Source organism: Danio rerio, chromosome 6 (assembly GCF_049306965.1).
Source record: "Danio rerio strain Tuebingen ecotype United States chromosome 6, GRCz12tu, whole genome shotgun sequence".
NCBI lineage: Eukaryota > Metazoa > Chordata > Actinopteri > Cypriniformes > Danionidae > Danio > Danio rerio.
Window position 1 is genome coordinate 36,758,967 of NC_133181.1, and position 18,437 is coordinate 36,777,403.

At 38.2% G+C, this 18,437-nt stretch overlaps 1 long non-coding RNA gene across 1 annotated transcript in view; it reads left to right on the forward strand.

The window, feature by feature from the left end:
- The window catches only part of LOC141386313 (uncharacterized), a 152,329-nt gene extending 134,444 nt beyond the window's left edge, over positions 1-17,885 (forward strand). The window contains exons 4-5 of the long non-coding RNA XR_012408054.1: positions 12,481-12,543; positions 16,672-17,885. This is a non-coding gene — a long non-coding RNA (uncharacterized lncRNA). The remainder of the gene's footprint in view (positions 1-12,480; positions 12,544-16,671) is intronic.
- The last annotated feature ends 552 nt before the right edge of the window (positions 17,886-18,437 follow it).

Sequence of the window (18,437 nt, forward strand, 5' to 3'; positions counted from 1 at the left end):
GATCTCTCCTCCAGACCGTACCCCTCCCAATCAACGAGATATTGGAGTTGTCCACCCCGGCGTCTGGATCTCAGGATTTCGTGGATCTGGTAGGCCTCCTCACCATCGATCATGAGAGGCGGGGGACCCTGTTCACCGGCTGCCACCTCCCTATCCGCCTCGGCTGGACCAGCAGCAGGCTTGAGCAGAGAGACATGGAAAGTGGGAGAAATACGGAAATGATTAGGGAGTGTCAGTCTGAACAGGAGATATTTGTCTTTCAATTTGGAACGGACCCACGTACTTGGGGCTGAGCTTCTTGCAGGGCAGTTTGAGGCGTAAGTCAAGGGTGGAAAGCCATACCCATTGTCCTGGGGAATACATGGGACCAGAACGTCGGTGTCGATCGGCTTGTTCCTTGAAACGCCGTACGGCGTGAGAGAGGTGAGTGTGAGCTGCGTTCCAGACCTCTTCGCAGTTTTTGAACCAGGTGTCCACAGCGGGAAGTTCAGAGGTCTCGCCGGACCAGGGAAAGAGAGGAGGTTGGAAGCCCAGTACGCATTGAAATGGAGTTAGCCCAGTAGATGCCTTTCTTAGAGAATTTTGAGCATATTCTGCCCACATCAGAAATTTAGCCCATTCATTCTGGTTAGAGTGACAGTATGTGCGAAGGAATCTGCCAATCTCCTGGTTCGAGCGCTCTGTCTGCCCGTTGGATTGGGGATGATAGCCGGATGTTAGGCTAATATTCACCTGGAGATTTTTGAAGAATGCTGACCAGAGTCGAGATGTGAACTGGGGACCTCTATCCGACACTATGTCTTCGGGGAGACCATAGTACCGGAACACACACTCGCAGAGTAATTCGGCTGTTTCCATGGCTGTAGGCAGTTTGGATATGGGAATGAGACGGCAGGATTTCGAAAATCGATCTACTACTGTGAGGATGGTGGTTTTGCCCTGAGATATGGGTAGATCGGTAACGAAATCTATGGCGATGTGTGACCAGGGACGGTGTGGCACCTCCAGGGGTTGGAGTAATCCAGCTGGACGGTGACGGGAGTGTTTAGACATCTGACAGGGTGAGCATTTGTTGATGAAGTTAATGACATCTTTGTTTATGGATGGCCACCAATAGCGGGATTGAATTAATTGCACGGTGGCTGTGCTGCCTGGATGACCGGAACTGGGGTGGTCATGTACCTCGGAGATGAGCTTTTCTCGAAGTGACGGAGAAACAAAGATCTTATTCTCTGGACAGGATTGTGGCGTGGGACTGGTTTCGGCGGCTTGAAGGATTTCATGTTCAATGTCCCACTGGATAGGAGCGACAATTAGAGGATCTTTGATTATGGGTTCATCATTGTACTTGGAGGTTTCATCGTCGGGGAGGCGGGAAAGAGCATCTGCTTTGATGTTTTTTGAGCCAGGGATATAGGTGACTTGGAAGTCGAATCGAGTGAAAAACAGAGCCCATCTTGCCTGTCTAGGGTTCAGACGTTTACAGGAGCGGATATATTCCAGGTTTTTATGATCGGTGATGACAGTGAAAGGATGTTTGGCGCCTTCAAGCCAGTGTCTCCACTCTTCTAGCGCTGCCTTCATGGCGAGGAGTTCTCGGTTTCCCACATCGTAGTTCCGTTCAGCGGAGTTGAGCTTGGTAGAATAGAAGGCACAAGGATGGAGCTTCTTCGTGACTAGGGATCTTTGAGACAGGATGGCTCCAATTCCAGTGTTGGATGCGTCAATTTCAACAATAAATGGTTGCTCGGGATCAGGATGATGCAGAATGGGTGCACTAGGTAAGCGGGTTTTGAGCTGAGTAAACGCCCTAACAGCGTCTGGGTTCCTTTTTAGGCGGGCGTTGTTAGCTTTACCATGGCGGTAAGTGGAGCAGCGACTGAACTGAAGTTCCTTATGAAGCGCCTGTAGAAGTTAGCAAAGCCCAGGAATCGTTGCAGTTGTCTGATGGTTTCAGGTTGTGGCCATTGTGTCACGGAGTCGACCTTTTGCTGGTCCATGGCCACGCCTTCGGGGCTGATGATGTAACCCAAGAACGAAATGCAGGTCTGATGGAATTCACACTTGGAGATTTTTGCATATAGCTGGTTCTGGATGAGGCGTTCGAGCACTGCCCTGACGTGCTGAATATGCTCAGATAGTGAATTAGAGTAGACCAGGATGTCGTCAATATACACTATGACCCATTTGTTGAGCATGTCTCTAAATACCTCATTTACAAAAGCCTGGAACACGGAGGGACTGTTTGCTAGGCTGAAGGGCATAACGAGGTATTCATAGTGGCCGTCGATTGTAGAGAACCCGGTTTTCCACTCGTCTCCCTGTCGTATGCGGATGAGGTTATATGCACTACGGAGGTCCAACTTAGTGAAATACTGGGCGGATCGGAGTTGCTCAAGGGCGGCTGGAACCAATGGCAAGGGGTAGCGGTATTTGACTGTGATCTCATTTAAGCCTCGGTAATCAATGCATGGGCGTAAGCTGCCATCCTTCTTCTTGACGAAGAAAAAGCCTGCTGAAGCGGGTGAGGTAGATGGTCGGATAAAGCCCTTTTCTAGCTCCTCAGAGATGTAGTTCTTCATCGCTTCAGTTTCAGGTTGAGAGAGGGGGAAAATGCGACCACGAGGGGGTGTGGTGCCTGGTAGCAGTTCGATGGCACAGTCATTTTCACGATGTGGAGGGAGCTTGGTAGCCTTCTGCTTCTTAAATGCCTCAGTTAAATCATGATAAGCATCAGGAACATGACAGAGTTCAGGGTCTTCGGTGTTGGTAATTGTGTTGATCTGGACAGGGGAAACAGAATGCAGACATTGGGTAAAGCATTGATTGCTCCATTTTGTGATCTCACCAGTTCTGCAGGAAACTTGAGGGTCATGTAGTTGTAGCCATGGTAACCCAAGAATTACAGAGTGCTTAGGGGAGTCGATGGCAAGAAGGGAAATCTCCTCTTCATGGAGAGAGCCTGTTTGAAGAGAGATTGGTTGAGTCTGGAATTTCATGCGTCCCTCTCCCAAAGGGCGCCCGTCTACAGCAGTGATGGCTATGGAGGAATCACAGGAGGTTAGAGGAATGGAGTGAGTGGTGGCAAACGTGTAATCGATAAAGTTGCCAGCGGCTCCTGAATCGATCATGGCCATAGTCTCAATTTCATCTCCATTATTTCTCAGAATGACAGGCAAATTCATAACATTATTAGTGGTCGTGAACATAGTGGTTGCACTCACCGAGAGGGTTTTAGGGAGAGGCTTGTTGGGACATAAAACCTTCGTATGACCTGGAAGTCCGCAATAAATGCACAGGTGATTTCTTCTCCGTCGTTCTCGTTCCTCTGGGTTCAGGCGGGTTCTACCCAATTGCATGGGTTCAGCGGAGATCTCAGGGGATACAGGACTGGAAGCAATTGAGCACAGTGGATTGCGAGTGCGGAGGAGAGTGTCTAACCTTATGGAAAGTTCGATTAGTTGATCCAGTGTTTTTCCCTCGTCACGACATGCCATCTCTTTCTGCAATTCTGGTCTTAGAGCCTTTCTGTAGAGCGTGGTAAGCGGATCATCAGCCCAGCCAGTTTGCGCTGCCAAGGTGCGGAACTGCAGTGCGAACTCAGCTGCGGAGCGATCTCCCTGTTGGGTGCACAGTAGCTCCTCGCCAGCGTTACGACCACCCTCCGGATGATCAAACACAGTGCAAAAACGTTTGAGAAAGTCATTAAACGAGGGAAATATCGGGGTACTGTCTGGCCAAACTGCAGTAGCCCAGTCTAGCGCTTTCCCAGTGAGCAGTGAGCACACAAAAGCAATTTTCCCATTATCGTCCTTAAACAGATGGGGTTGTTGGGCGATAAACAGTTTACATTGCAATAGGAAGCCTTTACATTTTGCTGGGTTACCTGAGAACTTGTCAGGGAATGCCAATCGAGCTCCGGAAGTCATCGGGGGTTGTGTAACAACAAGTGGACTCGGAGAGTAGTTGGCGGTGGGTTGCGCAGTGGCAGCAGCTTGCAGGTTTTGTAGAGATTTCACAAGTTCGTCTGTTAACTGAGTTAGATGTGTTAGTTGTTGTTGGTGAGTAGACAATACCTGAGCTTGTGCTGTGACTTCGTGAGACAAAACCTGGATGGCTGCGGGATCCGTGTTGGGCGAAGTCTTTTGTAACGGGGAGACTGACACGGAGGGATCCATTTTGCAGTATTTATTAAGTCACACTTAAACATCAACAACTCGCACGGCTGTGCGGACATACAACATACACATCAAGGGAGACGTAGCAGATAACAGACACAGTGTGATTACCAGGCTTGGGTAAGAGGCAGGCAGCGTGATTCAGAGTCCGTGTCACAGGCTTTAGTCAGGGGCAGGCAGCGAGAATCAGAGTCCGAGGAAACAGGCTTTGGTTCGAGGGCAGGCAGAAGACAGAGCAGAGTCATGAAACGGGCTGAAGTGGTAAACGGGAGATCAGGCAGGATAGAACGCTCAGAAATGCTGGCCGGGGCTAAACAAGACTTCGCACTGAAGTGTGTGTGAGCTGCTTATATGTGGTACGTGGGTCATTAGTGGAATGGAGAACAGGTGTGCTGGGATCAGGGTGAATGGATGACGTAATGGTTAGAAGTCCGGAGATGGTGACCTCTGCTGGCCAGCGAGGGGAATGACTGGGACCGAGTCGGTGACAATATACAATGCTCAGCATAATTGAGTACACCCTTTTTTGAAAATAAATATTTGTATCCATTTCTCAGTGAATATAGACAATGTATTTGGTGCATTTAAACAAAACAGAATTATTAAACAAATCTAAAATATTATTTTAATGACCAAATATATTTAAAGACAAAATATTGCAAAAAAAAAGTTTTACAACCTTCACAATTGAGAAAAAAAATGCTAATTTTAGAAGAAAAGCTTTTATATATATTTTTTTTTTCATTTTTATTTATTTCAATTGGGCTGGAATACAAGCTGTTCTTTATTTTTTGTAATATTTCTTTAAGGATTAATATTATTAGCCCCTTTTTTTTTTTTTTTTTTTTTGATTGGCTGCAGAACAATGTTTAATGAATTACATAATCATGTTTACACAGTTTGTGTAAAAGGGAAGTTTGGCTGGAATAAAAACTGTTCTTTATTTTTGTAATCATTTTGAAGATTAATATTATTAACCCCTTTAATCTTTTTCTTTATTGCCTCCAGAACACTGTTTAATGAATTACATAATCATATTTACACCGTTTGTTACACAATTTGTGAAATATAACTTTTAGATTTGGTCAGGTTAGTGCATGTTCTGTAACACAAAAATGTAAGATTTTTTAAAAGGAGGAGTTGTCTTTCCCATCCATGATGGGATATATGCACACTAGAGCTGTGAACGTCCTCTGGTCTCACGGTTCGGTTTGGTTACGATTATCATGCCATCGATTCGGTTCAATTAGATATTTCGGTGCATCACGGTGCATTGACGTTGCCTTCCATAAACAGTTTTATATTTTCTTCACAGCACTACAGTTCTTGTATTAAAATGAATAAATATATTTTTATACTATTTGTAATCCAATTTTGTCCTTTAATACAAACAGTCAGAGATGTAAACTGTACCTTTAAACAACACAAGCATTTATAGCAAATAAACAAATACAAATATCCCGCTTGCTTTTTAAGCCTCGTCTACCAAGTTCTTATACCCCTTTAATTGGTCACGCGCTCAACAGAAAGGGCTACGATTGTCTCTTACACACTGGCGCTCTTCACAGATGAGTGACACTGATAAATGGCAGCAGCAATCACAGCTGATCCATGATAGACACAGTGGCGAAAGCTCTGCAGTGACGCGCTTGTGTCTATATCCAGAAGTATCACTATAACAGCCTAGAAAGCCATGCCAGCAGGTCAAATGGGCCACAGTGAGAGATAGAGAAATGGAGTTTACTTTCATTCTCTCAAACGTAGTAAAATAGGAGCATCTGCTGTAAGTGTCAGTGAAAAACTGTCCAGCAAACACACACGCAGAGAAATTGTGCAGTTTCTGCGTTGTAAATACTTGCGCTCGCCTCCTTCGCCATAGTAAGCTACAGCGACATAGCGCAAATGAGATCAATGACGTCAGTACATAATAACCGTTTATGATTATTACTGAACTGATACCGAATTGTCCGCGTCTGCATCACGGTGCACCGAAGAAACAATTAATTTTGACACTCCTAATGATGAACACAGACTTTTTTTCAGTTAGCCAGCCCCAGGGCTTCCAGTGAATTGTCGTTCCATACAACATTGCCGCATTTAAGATCTGATTTCTTAAAAAAACAACGATGATTACTGCCTGGTTGAGATACGGTCTCAGACCAAACCAGAAGCACTGCATTAAATTATATGTTTCCGCACCACATCTTTAAAATTCATTCATTTTCTTTTCAGCTTAGTCCCTTTATTTATTAGGGACCTGTCTTTAAAATATGGAAATTAATTTAACACCGATTTTTATTCCCTTTTTTTCGCTTTAACAACCAAATGGATGCTTAAGTCTACTTAACTGATTATATTTGAATTACATCACAACATCGTTACGGTTGAAGGAATCTTATGACTTTGAAAATAGTCACATAAAGCTTTCACCGGAAGTTCATTATTGGCTGAAAAACATTAGCTGTGCACATAGCCCATTGTGGGATGAGAGAATTGACTTATTTTATAAATGAGAACGTACAAATTTATATGAATTAGCCACTAAATCTAAAAGGTTTTAATTGATTAAGATAGCATTGGTTCATTCCACTGTGGTGACCCCTGATACAGAAGGGAATAAGTGGAAGGTGAGTGAGTGAACACAGCTTTATTTTTATTATTATAATTTTTTTTGGGGTAATTTTTCTCCTAAATCCGGAATGGTGTCTCAATATAAACCACCAAGGAGTGCTGCCCAATGTAATGTAAAACTGGAGAAAGGAAAAAAAAAATCTAGTAAAGTTATTCAGTCTAGAGCGGTGAGTGATTTTCTGTTTTGCTTTTGCAATCTAATTCATATACAAAGCCTTATTGTGGTTCAGTGCTCTATATATCACTGCAGGCATTTTAAAATATAAATCTAATATCAATTTGATTCCTTTCACAGTTTCTTGTGTTCGCAGACATAACCAACTGTGATGTTTATGTATGTGTTTTTGACATAACCTTGACAGTTTAAGCACAAAATGTAGACGAAAATGTAATTTAATAGTCACAACACGCGCTGACAGCATGACAGCTGACTTTATGTGTGCTGTGTGTGTTTTGTGTGCTCTGTGTAAAGCTGTGGCTCCATTTAAATCGAAATGGCTTTAAAACACATGTATATGATGGACTTTCATAGTAACGAAGAACCTAAAGAACTGAAAAATAACTACTTTTCAAAGTCAAATGTATTGAAAAAATCGATCAACAGATACACATTCATATGGATCTGCAGAAAGGACAAACAAAAAACACTGAATTATGAAAGGCAGGCCAGTAGTTGTCAATGTCACTAAGCATCATGTAGTGTGTGTGTGTGTGTGTGTGTGTGTACAGCATGCATGCATTTATGTATGTTCATACAACAGTTCTTTTTGGTTCTCGAATCTGATTGGCTGACAGCCATGTGATATTCTGCAGAACTCGCTCAGCCTTCTCACCCTTATTACTCCGCCCACATAAAGTGAAAGCAGATCTAAAAACTCACTACAGTTTGCCAAATATTGCTGCTGTTGGACAACATAATGTAATTTTGAGGCTTTTTAGTCAAGAATGTAGTTGTTTAGATTGCATTCAGTTCATTTATAAGGATAGTGCCTATTTTAAATAGTTATTTATGAGATACAGCACATTGGCATCCATCAGCCTGTCATTGAGCAGAGCATAGACCTTTGATGTTGTTCATCCACAAGATGGCGACAGAGACCACATAATAAGCCCTTATAGGAGAAAAGATTGCCGTATTTACAGCTGATGAAAACATTATAAAATTGGTGAGTGACAATGTAAGTTGATCACTTTTTTATGTTGCAGTGCTGCATTTATACCATAATTGTTGTGTATAAGTGTGAGATGGGACTCACATATCTGGAATGGGTGCATTTTATTTTATATATTTATATATATATATATATATATATATATATATATATATATATATATATATATATATATATATATATACACACATACATATATATACATTTTTTTGTAAACGATCAGATTATCTAAAGAATTAGCCATTACTTCTACTGTTCATTGACCTAATGCACTATTGATATTGACCACAGTCCTTAGCACATGTATTTTTAAAAAAATAGTAGGTCAAACTTGCATGTTTACGAAATAACCATATAGCATTTTTTTGATAATACACCATTTACTTGGTCTGATTCTGTAACTGACTGAGTCGATCCAGCAACAAATTTGAACATGGGCTTGAATGTGTGTAAGCCAACTGCAACCTTGTTTTACAGAGTGAACAAGAAAATCCTCTCAGGGTTGCATGGGCCTCTTGCACACGAGAGACATTTTCTAATATCTAAAAAGCAAATCAAATTTGTAATTTAGTTTCATCATAAAATTTAAATGATAATATAATACCTATTTGATCAAGGATGTTTCTCTGACTAAGTACAGATTTACTTCCTGATACATAATGAATTGTTTACAGGATTCAACGTTGAGTTCATGAAGGGTTTCTGATCTCATGAGGTTGAAAAACTTTGAGAGATTCACTTGCATTGCTATGAATTCTCAGATTGTATTTAAATGTATTTTCCTAAACAATTAAAGAGTTTGCATTCATTCATTCATTCACTTTTTTTTCGGCTTAGTCCCTTTATTAATCTGGGGTCACCACAGCGGAATGAACAGCCAACTTATCCAACACATGTTTTAAGCAGCGGATACCCTTCCTTGCTCTTTAGCCTACCCAATTCACCTGTACTGCATGTCTTTGGACTGTGGGGGAAACCGGAGCACCCGAAGGAAACCCTCACGAATGCTGGGAGAACATGCAAACTACACACAAAAACGCTATATGGATGTTTTCTGTATTCTGATTTCTGAACCAGTGACCCAGCGAATTCCTTGCTGTGAGGCGCCAGAACTACCTGCACCATTGCTTCGCCCTGTTACAGCCTTATCTTAATCTATATTAAGATAAAAATTATATTATTTTAAAATAGCATCTAATTTGCTGCTGTTATGAGTAATGTAATTTGTTGTTAAATTATTGTAGTTGCATTAATTTGGTTTTGCAATTATTTATATTTAGATATAATTTTAACCTTTAATGTTCAATTGAAATTATTTTAATTCAAATTGTTTTATGCCATGATTATGCCGCTTTTACCATGGTTATTTACTAGCACCGACAAGTTAAATCTATTAGTGATGTTTGATTAGGCAACATTTGACCAGGAGTTATTCTGTATTCTGCTTACTTTAGATCTGATAAAACCACATTTAGGGGCAACTTGGTGGCTCAGTGGTTAGCGTTGTCACCTCACAGCAAGAAGTTCGCTGGTTCGAGTCCCGGCTGGGTCAGTTGGCATTTCTGTGTAGAGTTGCATGTTTGTGGCATTGCATTCCGCTGTGGCGAGCCCTGATAAATAAAGGGACAAATCTAAAAGAAAATGAATGAATGAAAAAAAATCACATTTGTTTATTTAATTACAGCATTTATTTAAATTAATTATCGAGGGAGAGAGCATTTTAATATTCACCTTATTCTGCAATGTGAAAGTAAGCTCTTTCTGGTGATTTTTTAAGACTTCTGATTCATTTGCCTATGAGTAAATGGTCAAGCTATACCAGCTATTCAAAAAAGTGAATTTAAAACCAACATAACTGGCTGTTTTTTTTTAATAGCTAAAAAAATTATGTAAGTAAATGATACTGGAAGTCTCGAGACAATTAGATTCCAATGCTTCCGATCACTCTTACATTAAAGAATAAGGTCAGTACAATGGACTGACTGCACTGTAAAAAAAAAATAAATAAAACAAAAAACCACACACGTTATTTTACGTTTTTTTCTGACAGCTAGCGTAAAATAAGGGTTGTTAAATTACAGACATGTACAGTAAAATAACAGAATGTAAATTACAGAAATTTACCAGAAATTTTTATTCAAGGAAATTTCTGTAATTTAATGTCCATTATTTTCCGGTAAGTGTCTGTAATTTACAGCCCTTATTTTACAGCGGTTTTTCCGAAGGAAAAAAAAAACAGGGTAAAAAAACTGATTTTTTTACAGTATGTAAGGCCTGTTAAATTGTTTTAAAGCACAAGTTTTTAACAGTTATGAGAAAACTTATAGTTAAAATGCAACAAAATGCAAAATAAAAATAAATATTGTTATATTGTGCTTGTGAGTTTTAACTTCTATTGCTTCAAATGCTCAAATCTTACTAATACACTAGAAATTTAATCAAATGAAGACATTCTCAGAAAGCCCTGGATGTCTGATGTGATTTAAAATCCTGCACTGATTTCTGTCTACTTGTATGTAATTCAAGTGACTAAAACTAAGCGCCTAAATGACTCCCTAGGCGGTGTGATCTATTACAGTGGATCTTTGAGTATGTAATGGGTGTGACACAAAGTCAAAAGCACAGTTTAGCCAGCAGCGGGTCACTGCGGTTAATTGCTTGTTAGAAACTCTGTCAGTCACAGTCGTCTTCACACTGCTCTGCTCCGCCTCTGTCTGGAAAAAAAAAAAAAACATAATAGATTCCATTTGTGCCACACTGTCGCCTGCAGCCACTGGACCGTGAACCGACCAATCAGACAAAGCTTTTTATTGTCACCTGACTAAGCGGCTGCTGATGATATACTATGCATCCTAAATGAGTGGCAGGACTGTCTAATAAGCTCACCCCTTGCTCCGTGAGCTTTATTAGTAATTGAGAGACAGCTGTAATAACACTGTGTCGCCATCATTCCTCTGACTCCATTATTTTTGCTGGTTTCTTGAGGTTAATGTGACACTGGGTGAGATGAGTGAAAAAATGGTTGAAGGTTGACAGCGGAAGGTGAAAGCACATCGAGAAAATGAGCTAAACTGAGTTCGACGGTTTCTACATTAATGCACACATGAATTGTATGCTGCTGTAGATGCCCCTAAGGACTGACAAAAACGGCACAGGAAGTGTTTATCTCTGCATGTCATATTGGAACATGCAAGGTTTGGTATCCTTAATGAGTGCAGTGTGATAGACTGTTATGTCAATGACAAGCTCCTCCTTTATTGCCTCGCGGACAAATGTAAAGTGTTGCGGTGTGAACAAATGGGCTGAAAGCCTCTCTGTGGGGCCTGTGTCGACAAACATATTTCAGAGACTTGATGTTGATGTGTTTTTCATCAGCCGGTCCCTGAAGGGCCTCGAGACAGAGAATTGGATTTAGAAACATTTGCTGACTGAAATAGTGTTACCAGTTGGACCCCATCGCAGTAACCTGGCACTTAGAGAGCCCAAGGGGAATAGAAGTATAACATGATTGGCCAGGCCACCATGTCTATTATACACGTCTATATAACCTTGAGTGCCTAGACTTGAGGTTTTGGATCAACACTTTAAGAGATGAAACTGTGATCAGTAGAAGCCCACAGCTGATTTGAGAACAGATATGTGTGGTTTTATATTCAAAATCTGTGCATTAAAACAGGCCGACCTTAAAGTGTGGAAGTTGAATTACATAATTTTCTTGTGGCAACGAATGAATCATATGATTCATCGTCCTTCAAAGTGAAAAGTGCTTCAGGAGATGTTGGTATAGTGTCGGCAACATGAATCTGCCACTTTGGCAGGCCTAAGAGGCTTCATGTCTCCATCAGAGTAAAAAAGGTTGAACATTTCATGCTACAGAAGTGCCCTCCAACACCTTCCATTCTGTTTGTCCTCAGAAAATGTTAGAGAAGTGGGGCAGAACAATCTGCCCACTGGTGGAGGCGCAGGATTGTCTGTTGAAGTTAAACGTCTATCAAAAGAAGCACTCCCAGATGCCCAAAAATAGATTTGTTGGTGTTCAAGAGGATATTATAAAGCTGCTCTGTACTTTCTTTGCATTTTTATTTATTTATTTTTTTGCAATTGAAAATCTTCACTTTTGCTCCTAATGCACCTATTGTGCTGTTGCACGCTTCACCATTTCATGTTCTGACATCTCATTCCTGAGAGCAATAAAAAAAAAGCTGCCCAATAAAAGCTGGGAGTTTTTGAAAGGGCTGGAGGTGTAGAACTATCTAAGTTTCTATGAGATATGACTTGATAGAAAAGTTGAGGTGATTCCTTTGAAGTGAAAAATTGGGAGGAACCGGTAATAAATGTCCCCAGGCCTATCACATCCAGCTATGACAAAGTCATTGACTTCCGCCCATTGATCACAGTCAAACGTAATCTAATGCTGAGGCCTGAAATGATGGCTTTCTTTGAGGGAATCCATCCTTCACTGTGATAGTAATTGAAGCTCTCTCTTTATTTGTTTTAAGGAAGTGCTGGAGAGTCATCAGTGCCAAATATATCACGGGTTGTATTTTCCAGCAGATGAGAAGGTAAAATTTTAAGATGTCATCCATCACATTTATTAGATCTTTCAAAAATTACTGACACTTGTAAAATAATGATAATGAATAATGAATATATATATATATACAAACACCTTCTAAAATATCTTCAAAAGATGACAGTGAAGAAGATATGCCCACCAAGTGCATTTTTATGAAATTAGTACAGTGTAAATACAGTAAATAAACCTTTAATATTGGTGTACAATTAAAAAAATTACCTTTTCCCCAAGGTTATATTTAAAATGTTAATTTACTTATGCGATAGGTCATTGTTGCATTTATTAATTAATCATTATAATCACTAGAGCATTAATAGATTTAGTTTTGCTTTAGTTTATTTTGGATTTAGTCAACATTAATTTGTTTTGCTCGCATTTTTTGCCACAAACTTTTATTTGTTTCCAATCTAAATTTTGACATTTTATACATGTTTACTGACACTTTTAGTTTATTCAGTGCATTTCAGCTGCTGAGTAAAGACAATAATTTCTTGACCCAAACCTATGTAAATAAATAATCGAGCCATAAACTGAAATATTTCAGTGTATTTATATTATATTTATATTGCACATAGCAAAGGAGCTTTGTTTATAACAGATTAAACACAGCTGAATAGAAGAGAATTTAGCAATTTCTATATAACTGGAGGCAGTATTTATGGTGTGGAATATAATACAAAAGATATCTAACCATGATTAATAAAGGGACTAAACCGAAAAGAAAATGAATGAATAAAGAAGTTAAGTTATGTTAAGTCAAATCAAGTCAAGTCAATTTTAGTTGAGTTCAGTTGAGTTTGACAGCCCAAATAAATGGATTTGTACATTATTACTCTAATATGTGTCATTTATTGTCTTCTTCACACAATCAGAATCAGATTACCAACCTTTTTTTTTTTTTTTTGTAGTCTTTAGGTCTTTAGGAATCCCTTTGTGATCATTCTGTGAGTGAGGGAAGGCCCCATCTATAATGAAGGTGGTAAAACTGTCCTCTCTTCCTCGCAGTGAGCGTTCACAAAGTATGAAACGATGGCAGATGTCATTGAGAAGGGTTTCATTATGTTGGCTAGGCATGCTGCAATTTAAGGGCACAGGCGTAGGCTTATTCATTTTTCACAGACTCGAAGTCAGAACACTCATTAGTGAGCTATTATAGAGCCATACCATAGAGGATGAGTTGTCTCGTGTGGTCCTTCCGCTTTTTTTTCATGGCAGCATCTGTGTCTGCATTATGCTCTCCCTCTCTCCTTCAATCTGATTCCACTGCAGCTCTTCTTCATGCATATCCATTAATGAGTGCCAGCAGGGCAGATGGTGAGGGCAGCTTACAGATTGAGTTGGTGTTGATAATGGTTACTGGTTGGTTTCATGCTTTCCTGCTCGGTATGGAACACTTTTTAATGTTTGAATGACAATATTGTTTTGCAGTGAGTGACGCAATGACCTGCTTTTCATTAATGTTTTATCACGAGTATTGGGTCGTGTTCAATTCCACAAGCAGTTAAAGGGATTGTGCACACAAAAAGGAAAAGTGTCATAATTGACTTCTTAATTTATTTAAATGAGTTTGAATTGCAACCCACAAAAGATCATTTTTAGGAAGGCCCAAAATAAAAGAGACCACAACCACTTACAGTAATTAGAGCAAATTAACAAACTAAATAGAGTTCACCAACAAGTTCCTTGATACAAGTAGTATAATATAGGAATCATTTATCACCAATGGCTTATTAGCATGCATATTATTAGGTTATTCTCTGTTTATTATTAATTGTGAAGCTGACATTCTGCATGATCTTATCCCTAATTTGATCCAATACCTGAACCTAACTTCTATCTTAATGACTATCATTAAACAGCAAATGGGTACTTTATTGTGCTGAAAGTCTTAGTTAACAGTTTGGTAATAGCGAAAATTGTACCTTAAAATAAAGTGTGATCCAAACCATTATTATATCTTTGATTTAAACTAATTTAAAGCCTGATTAAACAATACTGACATTCCTTTCCAGTTGTTACCAGTTGTCAATATGCTTCCCAATACACACATCAACAACATTTGTCACATATCAAATGTATCACTAACTGAAAAAAAGGAGATATTGTTGCAGAAATGTAGTATATTTAATTAAATTGTATTATATTGTGGCGACGCAGTGGCGCAGTAGGTAGTGCTGTCGCCTCACAGCAAGAAAGTTGCTGGTTTAAGCCTCAGCTGGGTCTGTTGGTGTTTCTTTGTGGAGTTTGCATGTTATCTCTGCACTTGTTTCCTCTGAGTGTTTTTCTTTTTCTTTTTTTTTTTTGTCATCTTTGTCTTGTACAGGTTCATTTATTAAAGAAAAGGCCCAAATATTATATATTATATGTATAAACTAGTTGAGTTAAGATTTTTATCAAATGCTGTATAAAAATAAGATAATAATAGTATAAGCAAATGAGATGTATAAATAAAGGTTTAAAATAAGCATTTTCTTTAAACAATCAGTTTTTTAAAAAATGTCAGACGTGCGCCTTCAAAAAATTGGGAGGTGGGCCCTGAGATGAAAAAGATTGAGAATCCCTGGTCTAACATATAGACTCTCAATATATAGATGGTCAAATACAGCTGTACATTATGCCACACACACTTTTTTTTTTTACTTTTTTTTTTGTAATAAAAATTATGCATTTATTAAGGAGGGAAAAAGGAAGGTAAAATCTAATTGTGATTTTTCTGAAATTGTGATTTTGATTCCATTTACGATTTTAATTTAGTAAACAGCTCAATATTCTCAATGGTGTGTAACACACACTTTAAACGAATACAATTCAACATTATTTAACAGTAAACATATAAATAAACATTGTTTCTATATAAATATAGCCTATATACAGTGTGTAGCCATTATATATTTTATCTGATTTAAGTGTGTGCACTTAGACAGTTTTATTCATTATTACGTGATAATTCAAAAATGTTAACACAAAATATGGATCTACCATGGTTTTAGATGCCTCATAGGCAAACCCAAGCGGATTCAGTATAAGCATGGCAATTAAACATGTAACAAAAATCCCATATAGGTTGATTATGAGGGTCAAAACTAGGTGGCTGGAATTCCCACACGGGCAAATCCAGGTGGGCCCCACATGGGCAATCCCAGGAAGACTATTTATAAGGTAAAAATAAAAAATAAAAAATACGCACACAAACACACACGCATGCACGCATGCACACACACACACACACACGCACACACACACACCTATATGTTCAAACTATATATATAAATATATTAGCATTATATTTAATGTTTTGGTTTGTATAAGTGTAACACTGTATAATTTTAAACCTGAACAAAATATTCTTATGGTAACCTTTAAAAATTTGTTAAATTTAAAAAGTTAAATTTATTACAGGTTTTACTGTTTCATTGTTATTATTTATTATTACCATGAATTAAAGAAACAGATTAGCATGTCTTAGAGGTAAAACGTGTATTCATTTGTAAAATTATCACAGTTTGATCAAAGTTTGTCCTGTTCCTGACAACAACAACTGTCTGAACTGTCTAGTTAACTGTTCGGTCGTTTGCAAAAGAAGCAAAAATGTTTTGTTTTTTTTACCTTATTATGTTATTAATTGTAAATTTATCCATATAAATTTAGCTGCATGTTTAATCTGAAGTCTTAGTTGCATTCATTTATTAATTTTCTTTTCAGCTCAGTCCCTTTATTAATCTAGGGTTGCCACAGCGGAATGAACCGCCAACTTATCCAGCATTTGTTTTATGCAGCCGATGCCCGTCCGGCTGCAACCCATCACTGGGAAGACATACAGTAGCTGCATGTTCAATCTGAGTCTTGCCTTTTTATATGATTGATCACTTTTTATGATGGAATTCATTCACATATAAGCAAGTGTGTTTACATAGAGACCATTAGTAAACAACTTTAGTTTAAAGATTTCTTTCCCCAAGGACTAAACAATTATTTTTGCTTTGAAAAAATGTAAAAAAAAAAAAAAGATTACTGAATTTTAATCTTTGACTAAACTATGCCTATTTATAGGATAGTTTTAAAAAATGTAAATGAAAAATTCCTGTTATGATTTTTGCATTTTATGCATCACCAGGAGTCACGGTTTCAGCTCAATCTTCTTTAATGTTCCACTAAAAGACCAAAAAGTCACATGCATCTTAGAAAGCCTGAGGGTGAGTAAATAATCAGTTTTGGGTCAATCATCCTTATAATACACAGTTTTGTTCATGCGTAAAATAAATCTAATAACACTGTTTAATAACACTTTTGAAGATTCAAACTTCACCCATAATAAAAAAAACAATTAAGTGTACAGACGTCTTTGTAATTACATGTTTGTTTTAGAACAAGAAGGAACTATTATTAAACTATTTTATAAGCTGTTGTCTATTACATTTGACTAGAATATCACATTATTCTCTAAGTCCAAGGTAAATGGTTTTATGCCCTGCAGTATTTTATTTTTATTTATTTATTTTTTTGCTTCATTCAAGTTTACTCATTTTTCAAACTAAATCATTTTATACTCTGCCATCATTCAATTTATTTCCTGCCTGTCATTCATCATAGGTTTCGATATGAAGTGACTGAATAAATAATTCCTCATTATACAAAGTTCTCACTTAATCCACTTTTCCCCTGAGCAACTGAACTCCGTCGCAGGTTTTTATTTGCTTAGTTTTTCACCAATTGAAATGCCACATCCTGTTTGTTTTCTTCAGGCATGAAATCACATTTCTAAAACTTGCCTTTCGAAGTGAAAACTGAAAAAAAAAGTTAACCTTTTATAGCCATACCAGAGGGGAATGGTGGAGCTTGTAGCCTTTAAAACAAAGTAAATCACTGTCACACAAGTGCTTTTGTTTATGCCTAAGCGTGATTGGCATAAATGTCTGAGGGCAGATAAATGTCACATGTTATGACATTCAGCGAAGTGTCTTCTGTGACTCGCAATACAAAGTGACACAAAGTTCTTCTGGTCTAAATGTTCTACCAACCGCAGTGCATTTTCTCTGTGTGTGTGTGTGTGTGTGTGTGTGTGTGTGTGTGTGTGTGTGTGTGTGTGTGTGCGTGTGTGTGTGCGCGTGTGTGCGTGCGCGTGTGCATGTGTGGTACGTATATGTACATGGACTTACAGTAGGTATTACATTGTTAATGTGGTTTACGCCCTTGTGTCTGTAATTTGAAACACTTAAAATCATACTGTTTTTAGTAATAGGGTTCTTAGTGAACATTTAGTAACATATAGTAATATTAATATAATTAAGGCAATTGTAAAGACTCTTAAAGCAAGACACTGAATTGGGTAAAAAAAAAAAAAAAATTGGTCACACTTTATTTTGATCGTCCATTTGTTGAATTTAAGTTAGATTGCATCTACATGTTCACTAATTCTCATGAGATTATAAGTAGACTGGGTAAGGGTAAGGGTTAGTGTAAGTTGACTTGTACTTGCAAAGTTTCTTATAGTCAGTTAAATGTCTGTTGAAGGAGCAATATAAACTGATATTAAGCAGACAGTCTACTAATACTCGAATGGACCACCACAATAAAGTGTTACGAAAAATTGTTTACCAAGTTTTCTGGTATTTTTAATAAATGTGCAAATGAAGTGGTATTTAAATAAATATTTGATAATTAGCATATATTTATTTTAAGTACAGAAGTCTGAATAGTAGTTAGGTTCAAAATTCTCTTTTCACTTACTTTTTGGACATGTAAGGGTCAGTTTGTGGCAGAGGCCAGGGAATAATTATGGGACTCTCTTTTTAACAATCCGCAATTAAGATACTACAAACATCCTTCTGTTAAAACCTCCAGAATACAAATACGAATAAATCTGTAAAGTGTAGTGTATCA